Raw genomic sequence first — 217 nt, forward strand, 5'->3', positions numbered from 1 at the left:
CATATTTTTCATATATGAAAATAGAGGAGAAAGAAAGAAAGAGAAAAGAAAAATAAGAAGCAAAAAAGCAAAATACATGAAAAGGGAGCAAGCCAAGTCACGGGAGAAAAACCAGCCGACGAATGAACCGAGCCGGAGAACGGTCTGGCTCTGGCCCGCTCCTTCTCTCTCTCCCGCGCGGCGCACGACTCCTCTCGCTAAGCTAGGGTTCCCGGAC

Source organism: Triticum dicoccoides, chromosome 5A, assembly GCF_002162155.2.
Source record: "Triticum dicoccoides isolate Atlit2015 ecotype Zavitan chromosome 5A, WEW_v2.0, whole genome shotgun sequence".
Lineage (NCBI taxonomy): Eukaryota > Viridiplantae > Streptophyta > Magnoliopsida > Poales > Poaceae > Triticum > Triticum dicoccoides.